This window comes from Sapajus apella, unplaced genomic scaffold (assembly GCF_009761245.1).
Source record: "Sapajus apella isolate SASKATOON/1434 unplaced genomic scaffold, GSC_monkey_1.0 scaffold51, whole genome shotgun sequence".
NCBI lineage: Eukaryota > Metazoa > Chordata > Mammalia > Primates > Cebidae > Sapajus > Sapajus apella.
The window spans coordinates 10,363,239-10,383,470 of record NW_022436991.1 but is presented as its reverse complement, the minus strand read 5'-3'; the positions used below and the strand labels follow the sequence as shown (position 1 = coordinate 10,383,470).

At 41.7% G+C, this 20,232-nt stretch overlaps 1 protein-coding gene and 1 long non-coding RNA gene across 4 annotated transcripts in view; both read right to left on the bottom strand.

The window, feature by feature from the left end:
- Positions 1-20,232, bottom strand: part of PRKCB (protein kinase C beta) — a 383,605-nt gene that overhangs the window by 274,828 nt on the left and 88,545 nt on the right. The window lies entirely within an intron of this gene.
- LOC116526735 lies at positions 12,907-15,194 on the bottom strand. The gene is made up of 2 exons (XR_004258244.1): positions 13,983-15,194; positions 12,907-13,119 (listed from the first exon to the last, which is right to left on the bottom strand). It is a non-coding gene; the product is annotated as an uncharacterized LOC116526735 (long non-coding RNA).

The following is a 20,232-nucleotide window of genomic DNA, read 5'->3' as shown; positions in this document are numbered from 1 at the left end:
AGAGGGGCCACAGTGCCCTAACATTTGACTTTGATGACTCAGGCATTTATCATTCCGACTCCCCCACAGCAGGGTGAATTAAAAAAAAAATCTAAAGATTTAACTTAAAAAAGTTTAACAAGTTAATTTTCTAAATTTAAAATGTTTCAGAAAGAAACACAACCTACAGAAGGATAATTTTAAGCTATATTAAAGCTCAAAGATGACATCATGGAATTCTAATTATATAGACTTTGAGGCAATAGAGTCAAATAACCTTTCTGGATACAGTTATAAATTTTTCACAATATGTAGATACTATGTTAGTATCACATCTTACGGATACACTAAAAGTCCCTCTCATAGATTATTTGGAGAAGTGAAAATAAAGGTACCCTTTATTCTGAGACCTCAGGCAGTGCCACAGCTTTTCAGTTTCAGCGTTGACTCTGAATTTCTCTCCTTAAATGAGATTATTTCTAAGAGCATATATGAAGATGAGACTTGAGACCAAACCTATCATAAGCTTAAAAGTCCATAAGAAACCAAGCGCTTACCTCTCTACAAAATGCCAGGAGCCCCTGGGGCAAGGTCCAAGGACCTGGTCCCTTCCCCAGGTGATCTTTTTCCCTCTATGTTGTTATGGGGGAAAAAAATGAATCAATTCATTAACAAGATCCCAGAATAGGCCTGACACACAGTAAGCCCACATTAAAAGTTAGGCTTAATGGTATCTGTGAAGCAAAGCACTGCACTCCTACCTGCCTAGGAGGTTCATGCTTGTTGCCATTTCATGCAAGTATTGTGTGATTTAAAAAAAAAAAAATTAAATCATTCAGCTCAACCAATTTTCCTATGCAAAATGCATTGTCTTTACATTTGTACAGGTGCAGAGCCTGTATATTACATGAGCTATTAACAAACAGAATTTATATTTATATGTACGTGTAACATAGTTTAAAAAAAACACATTCACACATGCAGTCTTTAAAGGGGGGGGCGGGGAGAGAGAGATGGGGTCTCACTCCGTCTCCCAGGCTGGACTACAGTGGTGCAATCATGGCTCACTGCAACCTCCACCTCCTGGGTTCCAGTGATCCTCCCGCCTCAGCCTCCCAAGTAGCTAGGACTGCAGGTATATGCCAACTAGCCTGGTTAGTATTTTTTAACTTTTTCTGTAGAGATGGGGTCTTGCTATGTTGCCCATATTGGTCTTGAACTCCTGACCTCAAGTGATCTTCCCACCTCAGCCTCCCAAAGCGCCAGGTTACAGGCACAAGCCACTGTGCCTAGCCACGCATATGTAACCTTAAGGTTAACCTTAAGACAAACAACACCCTAAGGTAGATGATCGTTTTTCTCCTTTTATAGTGGAGAACACTCTGAAGCTTCAGAAGTTGACTGAGTTTTCCGTGCAACAAGCTGGTGGATGGCAGAGCAAAGACTGGAAGGGGTCTGCCACCCATGTCCATGGCATTGCCTCTTGTTTCTGAAGTCCCTCTTTCCTGGATTTTATTTCTACACTCCTATTCCTAGAGTTGCTCTGGATGCTCCAGCAGTGGGGGCGGTGGGGAGAGAACAAGATGGAAGTAACAGTCACTGCCCCTCAAGAAACAATAATTGTGAAAATTGTCTCCTTTCCTGAAATGAGAACAAAGTTGAGAAACAGGCAGAAGCTGAACCAGAGTAGGGGCAGGTGTTAAGATGCCTCAAACTCTGGAGCCAAATGCTTAGTTTCCTTTAAGGCTAGGCTTTCTGGTGTTTTCAAAGAGTCAAAGGAGCTAGCCAAGCATGAGAAGGCAGCAGAAAGGTAACTAACTTTTAACAAGCAGTTGTTGACATGCATTTGTATTTTTCATCATATCATATTTACTGCTACGAGACCCTAGGAGAAAGGTTTAATTATCCTCAGGATATAGGCAAGGCAACAGAGGCTCAAAGAAGTGAAGTAAGTGCTTGAGGTAAACAAAATTAGAAAAGAAGACAAAAACAGGCCTGGCTTGGTGGCTCACACCTGTAATCCCAGCACTTTGGGAGGCCGAGGCGGGTGAATCACGAAGTCAGGAGATTGAGACCATCCTGGCTAACATGGTGAAACTCCGTCTCTACAAAACTTACAAAAAGTTAGTCGGGTGTGGTGGCACGCCCCTGTAGTTCCAATTACTCAGGAGGCTGAGGCAGGAGAATCCCTTGAACCCGGGAGGCAGAGGTTGCAGTATCCTTTCTAGTGCTTCTCACTGCCCTCATCAAACCATTTCTCAAACTTAATACTCCAAGCTCTAGTATCACATGTCTATGGAGGGAACAGACCATTGGTAAGGCCCTAACTATGTGCAAATGCTAAATATTTTCCCCGAAACACATTAAGCCCATGCTCCTCTATCACTTTGATATGCTCCAACGCCATTGGGATCTGGGATGCCAAGTGTGACATTTAAAAGAAAATTTAAACCACTTTCCTTTAGATGCACAGATTGCCAATCCACAGTTAATATTCCAGTTTCCTACATCTCCTTCTGTAGTAGAGGACTACAATACTTCCTCTGGCCTTCTGCCAAGCATGAGGAGGAGGAAAAGGGAGCTGGTGACATCTGGAAACTGAAAGGGATTATTTTTCCATTATGTCATCCACCTCATTAGAGATGCTCTCCAAGAAAGTTATTGATTTGGGTTGACATGTTTTGTAATCAGCCCCCTTAACTAATTCCCTTATTTGTACTAATAGTTTTTCAGTGGATTCCTTTAGAGTTACTAAAATAAATAATATAACCTGTGAATAATGTTAATTTGGTATTCTTTTTTCCAATACGTAACTACTATTTATATCTGTCTCTTTTCTTGTTTCATTGACTAGAACATCCAAAACAATGCAGCGTTACTATCAACCATCTTTCATTTATTCTTAACTTTAATGGGAATGCCTTGAGTATCTCAAAATTAAGTATATTTTGGGATACTGGTTGGCCATAGATAGTCTTCATCATGCTGAAAAAGTATCTTTTTATTCTTCGTCTTTTCCCTAAAAATTTTCACTAAGAACAAATATTGAAATTTTAACAAATGCTTTTTTTACACTATGATCACATTTTTTCCTTTGACATATTGATGGGATGTATTAATAGACTTCCTAATAATAAATCATAATGTATTTCTAGAATGAACCTTCTTTGATCATGATGCATTGTTCTTTTAATATCCTAGAGAATTCAACTTGCCAAGATTTAATTTAGGACTATTTTTTCTGTGTTTATAAGTGAAATTAGACTATGGCTTTTTATTTATTTATTTATTTATGCCTTATCTTTGTTACATTTTTGTGTCTTTATGATGCTAGGGTCAGAGGAAAGAAGTGAGACAGTGTCCTTTTTCCCTAAGATCTGGAGAAATGTTTTAAAGACCAAAAGGATCATTTGTTTTACAGGTTTTGGTGATGGCTTTAAAAACTTTTATTACTTCCTTCTTGTTATTGGTTTAGGCTAGAGGTCAGTAAACTACAGCCTGCAGGCCTGCCACCTGGTTTGAGAAAGATTTATTGGAACACAACCATGCCTGCTTCTTTATAAATGGTCCATGGCTGCCTTCATGCTACAACAATAGCATTGAGTAGTTGCTCAGATGCCCCATAAACCTAACATATTTACTATCTAGTCCTGTAAGAAAACATTTGCTAACCCCTAATCTAGGCAGGTTATCTTTTATGGTAGACAATTTGGGCATTTCCGTTTTCTTGGACTTTCAAACTTAATACCAAAAATTGAAAAACTGCTATCATCCTAGTTCTATGAGGCGTCCAACACTGGGTTGAGCTATTTGCATGCATTATTTAACAACATCCACACAACTACTGCATTATTATCCCTATTTTATAGTGGAGGAGACTGAGACTGAGAGAGTACATAATCACCCAAGGTCAGAAAACGGTATTGGAAAAGCTACGACATGAATCCGAGCATACCAGTCTGAACATCATTGTAATAGCACATCTTGTCTTATAACTTCTTCTGTCTCTGGATTTATATGTCCTTTCTCACTCCTAACTTGCATGTTGTTCATATATATATTTGCTATATATATTCATTATGTATGTGATATATATAAGATCTATATATATGATTATATGATTAAACATATGATTAATTAGAAGTAGATGTTTTATTGGCTGTTTTGTTTGCATTGCTTTGTTCTGTTTTCCAGGACTAACTCTTAGAGTTATCAACACAATGTTTATTTCATATCCTAATGCTATGTTGCATCAGAATATAAAATATTATAGATTTTCATCTATATTGTTACTCCAGTTTACCTTAGGTTTCTCTTGCGGGTTTTTTTCCCTTGCTTGCTATAAACATTCACACAGAGGTTTTAGTGTGAGCCTTTAAGTGTTTATTTATCTAGGATAGAGACCCAAGGGTGTAACTGCTGGGTCATAGGGCAGCTGCATGTTTTAAAAAACTGACAAACAATATTCCAGAGTGGCCACTGCAGTTCCCATTCTCAGAGACCATACGTGAGTGATCTAGCTGTTCCACATTCTCCCTTGCTAGAATTTGGTGCTACCATTATTTTCTATTTTTGCCATTTTAATGTGCTGTGATATCTCATGCTTTTAATTTGCATCTTCCTGAAAGCTAATGATGTAGAACATCTTTTCATGTGTTTATTTGTCATCTGTATTTCCTCTTTGGTGAAATGTCCATCGACACTTTTTGCCATTTTTTAATTGGATTGTTTGTTCTTACAGCTGAAACTTGAGGGCTCTTTATGTATCCTAGATAATAATCTGTTGTCAGATAAGTGGTTTGCAAACATTTGGCCCAGATCGTAGTTTGTCTTTTCATTTTCTCAACAGGGTTTTGCAGGACAGTAGCATTTAACTTTGATGAAGTCCAACTCATCAATTTTTCCTTTAATGGATCATGATTTTGGTGTAAAGTCTAAGAACTTTCGCCTGGCCCTAGATTTCAAAAATTTTCTCCTGCGTTTTCTTCTAAAAGTTTTATAGTTTTATATTTTACATTTAATATCATGATCAATTTTGAGTTAATTTTCATGTAAAGCGCAAGACTTAGGCTGAGGTTTATTTTCTGGCCAATAAATATCCAATTGTTCTAGCACTACATGTTGAAAATTCATTTATCCATTGAACTGCTTTTGTGCCTTTGTCAAAAATTAATTGAGCATACTTGCGTGGGTCTATTTCTAGGTTATGTATTCTGTCCTATTAGTCTATGTATCTGTTCCTCCACCAATATCACACAGCCTTGATTACTGTAAACTGATTCCTCCCATTTTATTCCACTTTTTCAAAACTGCTTTAACTATGCTAGTTCCTTTGCTTTCTCATATAAATTATAGAATAATTTTATTTACACCTACAAAATAATTTTGTTGGGGTTTTTATAAGAATCACATTAAATCTGTATATCGATTTGGGGATAGCTGCTATCTTTACTATATTGAGTCTTTCAATTCATGAACAAAGTATGTCTTCATTTATGCAGATATTCATTTATTTCTTTCATCAGTGCTTTATAGTTTTCGTAAAGCATCAGCATCCTATAGTTTTCAGTATATAAGTCCTGTATATATTTTGTTGGATTTAGAGCTAATCATTTTTTTCCTTTGAGCAATCAATTGTCAAAGGTATTATATTTTCAGTTTCAGTCTCCCCATGTTCATTGCTAGTTTATAGAAACACAACTGGTTTTTGTATGTTTCCCCTGTATCTGGCAACCTTGCTGAATTCATTTATTTGTTGTAGAATGGTTTGTTTATTGTTGGTTGGTTTGTTTTGTAGATTCCTTGGCATTTTCTGCACAGATACTCATGTCATTTGCAAATAATGATAGTTCTCTTTCTTAATGATTTGTATGCTTTTTTTTTTTTTTTTTTTGCCTTATTGCAATGGTGAAGACCAACGGGAACATACAGCATTATGTTAAACATGTCCTAGGGTCATTAGGAAAGTATTTGATTTTTAAGTCATTGATTTTTTATAAGCTTTGTTACTAACTTCTAGTTTTATTTTACTGTGATTAAAGAAAATTGTTGTCTTCCACATAAAAGATAATAAATTAAGTAAAATGTTCATATCCTCATTCCTATATTATCTACTTCCCAGTCTTCATTTATATGCTATAATTTTGTACCCAAATAGATCATGAAGTTAATTTTATACTACATAGCTACTAATTCACAAATAGTTTTTGTTGTCGGACACTTAATTTGAGACTTACAGCAATTATCTGGACTTGATATTATGTTTAATTATTGGAAATGATCATTCCTCCGTACCATGACTTCTTCATTCTTAAGTTCCTCATTTTGAATCTTCTCTCGATCAGAGTACATATCCAATTAACTTTTTCAGTGGTGGTAGATTTGCAGTGCCTTTTTATATCTGAAAACTGTCTTTCTGTTGTCTTCACACATAAATGACAGTTTGACTGAGACTCAAATATGTAGATTATAACATTTCCCTTCAAAACTCTGTAAGCACAGCTGCGTTGTCTTAAGTACTGGGTCATTCACTGGAGAGATATATCCCGGCCCTGTGTCTGCCAGAAGATTGGTTATATAGCCTGCCCTTGGTTCTGCTCTTGGTAGTGATGGTCCAGCCCCCTTCTCAAGCCATGATTGGAGGGCAGGACTACACACACAGCACTGGGTTCTAGCAAGTACTCATCCACTGCAGCTCTCTTGACCTGCCTCAGACTTTTCTCCCACCTCCACAATCTGATTCTCTGATTCCACGATGCACTCACACCCTAGTTCCTGTGGTCTCTTCTACACACCTAACCTACAGCAGCCACACAACTGAAGGTTCAATTCACCACCAACAGTTCCCTACACAAACCAGTGCACAAGTTAACTGCCTCCCTTTCCCTTCCTGGCTTCTCTGAACGAATGTAGGAAAATCAGGCATTGTAAGAGGCCTCTGGTCATTTCAAAAACTTAATTTTGAGCAGAACAGGGTGACTTTCCACTTGGTACAAAGTTAGGTGTCTTAATCTAGGAACAGGAGAGTGGAAGATAGACAAAGGATCTTTCTACTGTTTCCAGTTGGTCTTGTTCCACCTCGTTAAAGGTGTTGACTGGGAAGGGTGGATCAAATCCAGCGCCATCTGCCTTATGGTTAAGGGATATTTCACTGAGATTCCAGCAACTGGTTATCTGACTATTTTCAGTGGTGTTAACCCTGTTCCTCCTCTTCTATGGGCAATTTGAGGGCAAACTTGTAAATGCTGCATCAGGGGCGGATCGCCAAATGTTATTTTCAACTTGATGCCAAGACTCAGTCTTTACTTGGCATTACCAAGCTTGCAATGTTCATGGCAGTTGCAGGCCTTGTCCCAAGTAAACCAGTGCGGTTCCACTGTGCTAATCATAGGAAAGGATGTCCTCTAACAGCATTATTCTACAACAAATCCCTGAGAACAGTGGTTCTGAACCTTCAGTGCACAGAAGCAACACTCAGAAAGCTCATGTTAAAACTTTATCAGGCCGGCTGGGTGTGGTGGCTCACGCCTGTAATCCCTACACTTTGGGAGGATGAGGCGGGTGGATCACCTGAGGTCAGGAGTTCAAGACCAGCCTGGCCAACATGGTGAAACTCTGTCTCTACTAAAAGTGCAAAAAATTAGCCGGATGTGGTGGCAGGCACCTGTAACCCCAGCTACTCCGGAGGCTGAGGCAGAAGAATTGCTTGACTAGGAAGGAAGGCAGAGGTTGCAGTGAGCTGAGATCGCCACTGCACTCCAGCCTAGGCAACAAGAGTGAAAATCTGTCTCAAAAATATATATACATTATCAGGTCTTGCCCCAAAGATTCTGATGGGGCTCAGGGTCCACATTTTTAGTAAACACCAGATGATGCCTGCAGGTCATTCAAGAAAGGCCCTAGGAGAACTGCAGCCCCAGAAGTATCTCCTCTAAAACCATTAGATGTACATTTTTCAGCTATCTCATCTGACAGTTCCTCAAAGCCACCAACAGAAAAAAAGAAAAGAAAACCCTGTGTCTACTACAATTTCAGAAGCAGAACTGCCTGCTGCAGCAAACTGGAAACTGTGATGCCTTCGCGAAATTTCCTGTTGCTAAAGAGACTCTAGCACATGCCCCTTGACCAAGAAATAGCACTTACAGGAATTCTACAGATGGATTTCTACACATCTGAAGTGATGCATTTGCCACACTATTCTTAATGACACTGTTGTAATGGCCCCAAATTGGAAATCACCTAAAGTCCATCCCTAGAGGACTTGTTTAATAAATTATGAATTAGCCATAATTTACATCTATTAAAAAATGAATACTTTAGCCAGGCTCACACCTGTAATCCCAGCACTTTGGGAGGCCAAGGCAGGTGGATCGCTTGAGCTCAGGAGTTCGAGACCAGCCTGGGCAACATGGCGAAACTCTGTTTCTACCAAAAATTAAAAAAAAAAAAACTTTTTAAGCCAGGTGTGGTGGTGCACACCTGTGAACTCACCTACTCAGGAAGCTGAGGTGGGAGGATCACTTGCGCCTGGGAGGCAGAGGTTGTAGTAAGCTGAGATCTCACCAATGCACTCCAACATGGGTGACCCTATCTCAAATACATTATATATATAAATATATATAAAATAGATGTAAAATATATATATTTATTAGTAGTATAAGGAAGCTGTCTTTGTATTGCTATAGAGAGATCTTCAAGATGTGAAGTGGACAAGGGAAGTAATTCAAATATCTAAAGATTGGCAGCACCATGTGAGCTTCTGTCAGTCAGTGAGGATACTCAACAAACTAGAACAAATGCCAGTCACTACACCATGCTGGTGCTTACCAGCCAAATATTAGCAGAAAAAGAAAACAAGGTGGAGAATAGGGGTTGCAATATGTCATCTTTTGTGTGACAACAAAGGGAGTGAAGGAAAAGGCTTCTGGAAGGATATCCAGGGAAGAGGTTGGGAAGTGGGTGGATGGCGAACAGACAAGAATAAGAGACTTTAGGCCGGTGGCTCACGTCTATAATCACAGCACTTCGGGAGGCCGAGGCCGATGGATCTCCTGAGGTAGGGAGTTCGAGATCAGCTTGACTGATATGGAGAAACCCCATCTCTACTAAAAAATACAAAATGAGCCAGGCATGGTGGCACATGCCTGTAATCCCAGCTACTTGGGAGGCTGAGGCAGGAGAATCACTTCAGCCGGGGAGGCAGAGGTTGCAGTGAGCCGAGATTGCACCATCGCACTCCAGCCTGGGCAACAAGAGCAAAACTCCATCTCAAAAAAAAAAAAAGAGAGAGAGAGAGAGAGCGAGAGAGAAAATAAGAGACTTTAAAACTATATGTTTTTTTTTAAATTCCAACTTTCATTTTAGATACAGTGGGTACATACGCAGATTTGTTACATGGGAATACTGCGCAATGCTGAGGTTTGTAGTACAGATCCTGTCACTAAGGCAGTGAGCACAGTACTCAATAGGTAGTTAACACACCCCTTCCTCTACCTTCTAGTAGTCCAGTGTCCAGTCTCATACATATGTCCATGTGTGCTCAATGCTGACCTCCCCCTTATAAGTGAGAATATGCAGCATTTGGTTTTATGTTCTTGCTCTGATTTGCTTAGGATAATGTCCTCAGCTCCATCCATGTTGCTGCAAAGGATATGATTTCATTCCTTTTTTATGACTGCATGGCATTCCATGGTGTATGTATGCCACATTTTCTTTATCCAATCTGCCACTGACAGGCACCTGGGTTGATTCCATATATTTGTTTTTGTGAGTAGTGCAGCATTTTGCTTTTTTTTGAATCCTGTGAACACACTACCAAAAAAATACATTTAAAACACTATTTTTAAAGAGATTTTGGGGATGGAGGAGGGATATATATGCCCAAAGCTGGTGTGATTTAATTTTAATTTTATGCCCCTTTGAGTCTCTGCAGTTTGATGTTTCTCAAAGCACACTCATTACTGAGAAGTTTACTGCAGTAAGGGGATGGGAGGAGAGAACCTACTTTGTCTATACTGGAAAATGGCTATGATCTAATCAATAATGTTCAGAAAACTGACTGCTTCCAGCTTTATACAAAATACAGATTATCTCTCCCAGTGGCTCTCAAACCTGAATGCTGATGACAGTCACCTGGAGAGCCTTTAATGAACACTGCTGCTCTGATCCTACTCCCAGACAGCCTGCTTTCACTGACTTGAGTTAGAGCCAAGGCACTGGGGCATTTAAAAGATCCCCAGATCACTCCGAGGTGCAGCCACTGGTGACAATCTCCTGAGTTGACAGGTCTGAGGGGAAGTTCCCAGTCTGTACCTATGAAGCCCATTGTCCAAGTGGCTCTATGCTTAGCCAGGTTTGTGGCTGGTGTTCCAGACGTGCCTGCTGCCCCAAGCAAATCCCTCCTCTCCCTCAGGCATCACCACACTCAAAGACTCAAGCACTTGCAAAGGCCAGGTTCAGAGAAGAAAAGCCAACTTTGCTCAACAAGTAAGAATTCTGTTTTCTAAATGACATCAAATATGGTTCTTCCTGAGAATGTGGATCACACTCCCACCACACTGGTTTCCTCCTCCTCCTCTTTCCTCCCCGCCCACAACCCCAAGGGCCTCAATTGGAAAACACTGACATGCACCATCTCCTTTCCCATGTGCGCAAATTCCACCCTCTAGTACCCCCATCAGCACCATCCCAGGAACAAACAGACTACAAGGGATTCGGTGCACATATAAACACTGACCATTCCTAACCTGAAACAGACAATGGACTAGATACATAAAAATTCTATACGCTGAAAATATTTTATGGAACGTAGCAATGTAACAAAGACAAGAACATCTACATGAGAAATAGCAATTCCTAAAAATCAAAAAATAAAGAATATCTTCCTATTAAAATAATAATTACCCCCAATTCAATCCTGTAAGATTCCTCTGAAAACATACCCCAGCCCTTTCCAGCGCACAAAGCCATGCCTGAAGCTGATAGTGCTTGAGTATGTTGGAAGAAGCTCCAGGGAGTAAAATAAGGGGAAATTCGTGCTTTTCATGTCCAAAAAAAAACTAACAACAACAACTTTTTCCCTCAAATGCCTAAAAATCAACGTTTCTTAAAAATGCCAGACACTGCGAAGGCAAAGTGTCCCTAGAGAGAGGCCCAGGCAGAATCCCACTCACTCCTCACCGTAACTATCTAATATCACTTCTCTGCACGTGGCCTAATTGGAAGAGGAAAAGCATTTTATACCCAGATGATAACAGACAGAACCAAGCAAGTCCAGGAAGGAAATCCTCCATTGCTCAAAGGAAAAGTTCCATAAAAAGGAAGTCAAATGGGTGAGTGCGTGGGTGGGTGGATGGTTGGATGGATGGATGGATGGATGGATGGATGGATGGATAGATGGATGAGGTGGGTGGGTGGGTGGGTAGAAGGATGGATGGATGGATGGATGAATGGATAGATGGATGAGGTGGGTGAGTGGGTGGATGGGTGGGTGGGTGGATGGATGAGGTGGGTGAGTGGGTGGATGGGTGGGTGGGTGGGTGGATGGATGGATAGATAATTGACAAACAGAAAATTATGGATGGATGGATGGATGAATGCATGGGTGAATCCATGGATGCATGGATGGATGGATATTGGCTCACACAACTCTCAAAAGGCTTTGCAAACCAGGCTATAATATCATAATTGATGGTTCATAATTGATGGTTTTCTGGTAGAAAATGTTAATTTTCTTTTTTTTGAGACGGAGTTTCACTCATGTTACCCAGGCTGGAGTGCAATGGCACGATCTCGGCTCACCGCAACCTCCGCCCCCTGGGTTCAGGCAATTCTCCTGCCTCAGCCTCCTGAGTAGCTGGGATTACAGGCACGCACCACCATGCCCAGCTAATTTTTTGTATTTTTAGTAGAGACGGGGTTTCACCATGTTGACCAGGATGGTCTCGATCTCTTGACCTTGTGATCCACCCGCCTCGGCCTCCCAAAGTGCTGGGATTACAGGCTTGAGCCACTGCGCCCGGCCAGAAAATGTTAATTTTCTGATTTAAAATATTATCATCCCCAACCATGCATACTCTTTCACCTCATTTTCCTCCCAAACCTCCAAATTATGAGGCTTAACTGTATCAGTTAAGAATCTTCTGGCTTGAATTAACAGAACAGCCAACATATGCAACTTAACCAAGAGGGGCTCGTCAATAAATACCATCCCAAAAATAATAAACTCTGAAAGAAGGAGGTATGAGTGACTCAGGAATGACAGTGCTCTCAGTCAGTGTTGCTGCAAATCTAGGCATCTGGTCATAGTCATAATGCGACTGCCATAGCTCCAACCATTATGCCCTCACCTAACAGCCTCCAGAGCAGGAAGAAAGGCGGAAAGAAAGAATTTTCCTTTCTTACATGACCCAAGCTGGGCCCAATGCCCACTTCTAGACCAATCACTGAAAGGAAAATCATCATGGATTACCATGGATCATGCATGCTGTGTCCCCTGAGCACATTGTTACAAAACAAAACTAGAAACAAGGAATGGCCATTGAATGGGTAGCTAATAGCATCTGCTACAGCATTTGGTCTCACTTCCAAATCCCATATATCTACAAGACCCCCTTCAATCAGGATTGCATCCTCATAATCCTCATAATTCTCCCTCCAGAAAGATTCCAATAACCCATTCCCTTCATGACCAAGTTTTCCATCTTCATCTCCTTAGCTGTTTCCCAAAGTACATAAGATTTGCAAGCAACAGAACCCCACTAAAACCCCCAGTTCAAGCAAAGGAGTAAGTCTGTTACAAGGAAACAGAAACTAGGGAAAGAAACAGCAGTTTGACTTTAATGCAGGATTGTCAGGAACCAAGGCAACCGCTTCCCCCAGCCCTTTGGTCCACATAACCTCTGAGCCAGCTTCACTTGTCTGTCTCTCTAAAGATAAGCTTTCTCAATTTTTTGATGCCCAACACATGGTTCCTAAGATGCCTGATCCTTCCAGTCTGCTGTCGATGGAAGCTAGCTGGCATTTCTGAATGCTAAGTCCCAGTCCCCAGAGAGAGGATCAAGTGGAGCCATCCCTGGTTCAATCAAGGATGGGAAGGAATGCTGGGTCGCATTGTTCCAGCACAGGTGCTAGGGACCACACCTTGGAGCCTGTTTGCCAAAAAGTAGGAAATGGATAGGTTCCTCCCTACCTAGTATCACTTAGTTTTATTTTACCCATAAATTCTTCAGCATATCTCTACAGATAAGAGCAACAAAAAAGCAACCACAATTCCATTATCCCACCCAATGAAAGCAATAATAATTCTTTATTATCATTTTATATTTTAGGTAATATTTTCTTCTCTTTGATTATCTCTCAATGTTTTCTTTACAGATGATTTGATTGAATTGATTTCCAGATGGGGTCCACACATTGTCTTAGATTACTATATCTCTTAATTCTCTTTTTTCACACTTCCAGGCCATGGTTTGCTGAAGAAACCAACTCATTTCTACACAGAATTTCCTACATATTCTCTGTATTTCCTGTAAATTTGGAGTTAGATCTTTAGTAATAATATTGTACAGGTAGTGTTGGCTACTTCTATTTGCATCATATCAGAAGATGTATAATGTCTATTTGACTTTTTGTGATGTTAAGATTGATCCATTAGTGAAATTGTATGGTGTCTGGGATTTACCTGAAAATACCCAGTATGAAGATGGAGTGAAGAGAATTGGGTGCAGATATGGATGAAACAGGATTAGCCAAGAATTGATCATTGTTAAGGAAATGCACAGGCTTTGAAGTCACCCTAAAAGGATCTATACAAACTGTCTTTATAGGAACTTCATTATTTTGCACTGGACTCCAAGACCCAGCAGACTAGAAAGCTGGGAAGTAAAAGGCACCAGCCCTCCCAGCCCCCAGAAAGAGGATCAAGTGGAGCCATCCCTGGTTCAATCAAGGATGGGAAGGAATGTTGGGTCGCATTGTTCCAGCACAGGTGCTAGGGACCACACCTTGGAGCCTGTTTGCTGACCTCCCCCTCTCGAAGCACAGCTGGAAAGGAGGGAGGAAGCCTCTACCTCCTGGCAGTGCTGCATCTTGCCTGGCACCTGTCCTCTCTCTTCTCTCCTCCCGATTCAGTCTCAGGTTGGCAACAGCTCAGGTCTCTTCTCACACCCTCACCCCAACCTGATGACACTCATCCTAGCATCAGAACTCCCCACTGGGCTTCTGTTTGCCAGAATGCTTTCCCACACAGGGGTCCCTGTCTTCCAGCTCACTCCACGCACATGTCTACCTCAGAAGTGAGCTCAGGCTATTTTAAACTACTGTAGCTGTCTGCCATCTGTCTTGTCTGGAGGCCTCCTGGTCTACTGAGAGGAGAATAGAATTGAATTTGAAAACACAGAAACTGAAGTCTGGTCCTGGTCCCACCTTTAGCTCCAGAACCTTGGGACAACCATGGCATCTCTCTTGGAGCTGATAAAGAAAACTCCCCTTTGGTTAGTTCCTGGGGTTAACAGGAGCATTAAAGGTGAAAGATAAAAAAGCTAAGCAGTAAGGTCTTTGAGAGTGTCTTCACTGACCCCTAACAATGCCAACCACACCTGGGCATTATTCAGAAATTAGTGACTTCCTTTACTTATCTGTCAAGACACTCACAGTGCTTCAGGGGACGAGCCAATGCCAGACTGGGTCCATCTCTGGGCACTGAAGCTTGGAAATGGTTACCATGGCAATTAGCTCTGCTGCCTGCTTTCTGAGCGATCCTAGGCAAGTCATCAACCTCTGTGAGCTTCAGGTTCCTCATCGATGATACTTACAAAGCAATAGCATTTACCACTTGACTGTGTGTGGGAATTTCATGAACTGAGTGCTACCCAACAATAATGATAATAATATTAAATGCCGTCTATGTGTCAGGTATCGCACTAAGAGCTTTACAAGCATTAATTCACAACAACCCTATGAAGCTCACAATAAGTACTAAATGTTTTTGTTTGAGGACACAACAACAATAACGATAGAAGGGAGAAATCTAGAAAGAGAGACATTAAAAGCAGAATTTAACTGCTTTCCTAGAATCTGCGGGTAAGTCATTAGAATGCTCTTCAAAAGAGCAGCTTCATATTTTTTCAAGACAGGGTCTCACTCTCTCACCCAGGCTGGAGTGCAGTGGCATGAACATGGTTCACTGCAGCCTCGACCTCCTGGAGTCAAGTAATCCTCCCACCTCGGCCTCCTGAGTAGCTGAGACTACAGGTGCACACCCACATACCTGGCTAAATTTTTTGTTTTTGGTAGAGACAGGGTTTCACCATGTTGCCCAGGCTGGTCTCTAACTCCTGGGCTCAAGTGATCTGCCCACCTCGGCCTCCCAAAGTGCTGGGATTGCAGGTGTGAGCCACCATGTCAGGCCTCTATAAATTTCTAGGTGGGGAAAAAAATAACTCACCTTGTGCGCCTGCCCATCCATACAAAGTGTGGCTGCTTCAGGGCATTAGAAACAGTGACCCATCAACATCTCCCTCCAATCCTGACATCTTTTCTTAAGGTGTTATCTTCCCCCAGATGAAAGCTTCCCACATCCAAAAGACAGCAGCTGGCTGGGAGACAGCTGTCTCTCCATGTAAGCAGGGTTACTAGGAGGTCTGAGAATCACATGAGCTCTCCAAATCCCATTTTGACCATAGCAGATGGTAGAGAGAAGTTTTATACATACAAAATGTTACAGAAGATTTTTTCAGGGGTCCCGGGGTAAGAGTCACATTTCACAGCACAATGTGCCCCACCACCTCATCAGTTCTCTCCTCTTCACTGCCCAAAATCTTCTCCTTCTACTTTGCAGAGCACTCGACCTCTCCTCTTTGAAATCTGGGCTCTAGAAGAAAGGGAATTTCATCTTCTCCTAAGGTTTCATCAAAGTATTTTTCCAGATAAGCAAAAAAAAAAAAAAAAAAATAGATCCCTTACAAAAAGAAACTGGTGCAATTCATTTCTTGCCCAAGAAATATTTCTCCAGCATCCAATACATGCCAGGTACTATCCTAGGTGCTGAGGACACAGAATTGAATAAGCTGTGAAGAAGATACCATCATCTCTGTGTTGTTACAGGTATGATTTCGTAGAAAGTATTAGTATGTTAACATGTACTGAGGAGTCGCTTAATTCCAGATACTACAGAATGCTTTCTCTACATTAGTTTACTTCACTCGTCACAACCCTCTATGAGGTATTTCACTCCTATCTGACAGATGAGAAAACTGAGGCTCAGAGAGGTTAATAATCTGCCCAAGATCACACAGCAAGAAAACAGCAGATTCTAAAGTTAAGCCCAGGTCCCTCTGGTTAAAGAGTTCATGCATTTAGCCAGTATGCTGTGGAGGCCACATCAGCCTTTAGCTTCTAATTGTACAATAAATCCCCTGAGCCTCCACAAAGGACCTCAAACACTGCAGTATGGCATCAAAGTCCTCCTATTTTCCACTACAATTTCCCACAAATGTCCTTCCAGCCACCTAGATTCCTGCCATGATGAAGAACTAACTTGTTCTGAAAACATCTTACGCTTTTCTCTTCTGAGCCATCCCTTGTGCAGCATCTCAAACCAGTCTGCCCTTCCCCGTCTCCAAAACTCCAGCTCCATCTGGCAAAACATCTCCCTAAACACTAGATATGGGGAAGAAAAAAAAAATCACCTCCTCCAGGAAGCCTTCCCCAGTCCCCAACAGAAATGCATTTCTCAGCTCATATAGCCCACTGCTTCCTTTTTCTACCTTGCCCCAGCACCTAGCTCAGTTGCTTGTCTGTGATGGATGTTCACTGACAGTGTCTCCGCTCCCTGATGGGGGTCACTTCCTTATACAAGGCCTGAGTTCCATGCATCAGAGGGTCCTCCACTGCATGCATACCAGAGTGCCTTGCTCAAGCTCTTGCTCAATAAATGTCTGTGGCTCACACCTGTAATTCCAACACTTTGGGAGGCTGAGGCGGGCAGATCACCTGAGGTCAGGTGTTTGAGACCAGCCTGGCCAACATGATGAAACCCCGTCTCTACTAAAAATATAAAAAATTAGCTGGGCATGATGGTGGACGCCTGTAATCCCAACCACTCAGGAGGCTGACGCAGGGGAATCGCTTCAACCTGGGAGGCATAGGTTGCAGTGAGGCAAGATCACACCATTGCACCCCAGCCTGGGCAATAAGGGTGAAACTCCATCTCAAAAAAGATAAAAAATAAATGTCTGTGGAAATAGCCTTATATATTCTTTCATTTCTATATATTTCAAGAGTATTTCCAAAGCCAGCATCCCCAGCCTGGGCCCCTCCTTTCTTCTCGCCTGAATCTACATGAGCTCTTGGCAAAACCCCAGCACACACCATGACTACAATGACTACTGATGTATAGCTGAAGCTCAAATCTCCACCCTGAGCCCAGCTCCATGCCCTAAGCCCCAAGATATCTGCAGCCAACTTGTCTATGCCATTTGGACACCAACTAGGTGTCTAAAAAGGAGACTCAGACTTCCCTCAAAACATGTTCCTCCTCCCATGGTTCCATCTCTGTCAAAAGCACCACCAGCCCACCTAGTACCCAAGCCAGCAACCAGGGAACCATCCCCGACTCTCTCATTCCTCCCACACCAAATCAATCACTAAGTTCTCTCAATAACACCCCCTAAATGTCTCTTGAATCTTCCATCCACCTCTCTCCTTCCTCACTCTCACTCAGGCATCCTCGAGTCCTGCCTAGATTACTACCACCACCTCCTAAACCAAGATCCTTCCTCCAGCCTTGTCACTGTGAAATTCACTTTTAACGGCAGCCAGAGGGGTTTCTAAATGACAAATCTAATCATGTAATGCTTAGAAAAAAGAAAAGGCTCTGTACTCTCAGAATAAAATCTACACTCTCTCACGAGACAGATGAGCCCTTTATGACAAGGTTCCTGACTTCCTTTTTTCTGAGCTTGTCCCTAACCACATCCCCTACCCTGAAAATACACAAACACACTTCATTCCAGCCATGCCAAAGTGATTTTGGTTCTTCAATCCTCTTGTGCTTTTGCATATACTATTTCCTCTCCCTGGAACACTCTCCCTCTTCTTTCCACATCCTCCTTTACTTAGTTAAACCCATCATCCTTAAGGTTGGATTTTGACACCATTTAGTCCTGGAAGCCTTCATGATGCCTTGCATTAAGCACCCAGCTCTACACTCACACCATGCAGTTACAGCCATCAGAGCACATATCTCACTGTGCAGGCACCTGGCTGGTTAGCTGTCTGCATTCTTTACCAGACAATAATTTTGGTAATAGCAGGGACCATGCCTGTTGCATTCACTGTGGGACACCTCAGCATCACCACCACCACTACCACCATACATAGTAAGAAGTATTCAATAAATGCTTTAATGCATAAATAAATCGACCAATGTATATGTTGAGGCTTTTGAGAAAACTTGATTTTAAAAATCTGGCAGGGCAATTTTTTGAAGCTTGGGAGCTGCCTTGTAGACTGAGATCTTTTACTTGAATTTTGGGTAGCTATCCAAAGGAAAAGAAATTATTATATAAAAGACGCTTGCACTCATATGTTTATCACAGCAGAATAGCAAAGATATGGAATCAACTGAAGCATCAATCAATGGATGATTGGATAAAGCAAATGTGATATATATATACATATATATTAATATACATATCATTGTGTGTATATATGCACATACACCACTATATATACATACACATACACATGTATGTGTATGTGTATATATAGCCGTATATACATACACACAATACTACTCAGCCATAAAAAAGAATAAGCCCTGTTATTTTATTTATTTATTTATTTTGAGACAGAGTCTCATTCTGTTGCCCAGGCTGGAGTGCAGTGGCACCATCTACTGCAATCTCCACCTCCCAGGTTCAAGTGATTCTTCCACCTCAGCCTCCCAAGTAGCTGGGACTACGGGCACCCACCATCATGCCCAGCTAATGTTGGTCAGGCTGGTCTTGAACTCCTGACTAAAACAGGGTCTCACTCTGTCATCCACACTGGAGTGTGGTTGTGTGATCAAAGCTCGCAGCAGCCTTGAACTGCTGGGCTCAAGAGCTCCTCCTGCCTCAGCCTCTCAAGTAACTGGGGCTACAGGTACACAACACGATGCATGGCTAATTTTGTTTTTTGTAGAGCCAGGATCTCACCAAGTTGCTCAGGCTGGTTCCAAACTCCCAGGCTCAAATGATCTTCCTTCCTCAGCCTCCCAAGGTGCTAATTACAGGCATGAGCCACCACGCCCAATCTGAAATCATATATTTTACAGCAACATGGATGGAATCCAAGGCCACTATCTTAAGAGAAATAACTCAAAAACAGAAAGTCAAATACTGCATATTCCTACTTGTAAATGGGAGCTATACAATACACATAGACATAGAGTGTGGAATAACAGTCATGCTCCAATGACTATTGAATGATGACTGTTGAATAATAGTCATCCTTCTTGGATGGGTAGTGAGGGGTGAAGGATAAAAAAATCACTTCATGGCTATTAGGTACCCTATCTGGGTGATGGATATACCAAAAGTACAGTCTCTACCACTACACAACATATCTATGTAACAAAACTGCACTTGTACCTTCTAAATTTATACAAGCAAAAAATTTTAAAAATAATTTTAAGAGGTACTCATGTCTGGAAGAGAGACAGAATGACCTAAGGCAGGAATGCTGGGTTTCAGTACTCTAAGGCTGACAAGACGATGTCAAGAATGGAGTCCTTGGCACCTACAAGAAACTGGGGATGCAAGCCCTCTGTCCTTGGACACAGCCAACCTTAAGAACACAGGTGTCCTGGTTAATGAGAAGAGGGTCAAGCCCAGGAAGAGTGATTATCATGGCCACAGATCCCCAAGGACCAGACAGGTCTGAGACAGCCCCAGTGGGTAAGTTCTGCAAAACGAAAAGGGAAAGGGGAGTGATCCTCTAAGATGTTGCCAGGGTACAGGATGGGGACCCCAATGGAGGGCACCCCAGGCAAGATTTTACAGGAAGAAACAGCCAAGACGCAACAATGTCAAAGCTTTCCTATTTTGTGTTCTTTCCACCCCATTTTCTCTTTCCTCATCTCTCAACATTCTTCTGGTCATTGTGTTCCATCCTTCCTCCAATGAGAGGTCAATTGAGGTAAACTAGAAGGCAGTTAAATAACTATACCCCAAATGTGCTAAACAATGATCAGATATTGACCTGGAAGAT